The following is a 517-nucleotide window of genomic DNA, read 5'->3' on the forward strand; positions in this document are numbered from 1 at the left end:
AAGAATAAAAAGGTAAACTTTACTAACAATTCTTCAAAGTAAATCTGGTCTGCACAATGATGCCAAGCTTCAAAACTGAATTCAATGATGTAAATCTACTGTATTCTCTGCTATGGAAAACTCTAAAGAAGGTAAAAACTGCACTCAGCTAAAATTAGGGTTCGGAACTCTGTAAAATATCAGAAACGCGACTTAAATACTGGACAGCAGCCGGGTCACGGCCGCCATCACGGCCGGGATCGTGGCCGACTGCTTGTCCGTACTGGGGATCACGGCCGGCATCACGGCCGTGAGGCAGGCCGTGATACGGCCCTCTGGTCCTCTTCTGACTCCTTTTGTGTTCTGTTGCTCCTTTCCGGCCCGGGGTGGATTCCTTATGTCTCGAAAACTAGTCCAAGATGACTGAAAATCCTTCCTTTACTCCTCATTTGTGAATAAACTAGATATGATCAAATATAACACACAAACGAGCCTTAAATGTATCAAGGTAAAGAAATTAAGCAACAAAAACTCTTGA

The sequence above is a fragment of the Ipomoea triloba genome, chromosome 16, assembly GCF_003576645.1.
Source record: "Ipomoea triloba cultivar NCNSP0323 chromosome 16, ASM357664v1".
NCBI classification, from domain to species: Eukaryota; Viridiplantae; Streptophyta; class Magnoliopsida; order Solanales; family Convolvulaceae; genus Ipomoea; species Ipomoea triloba.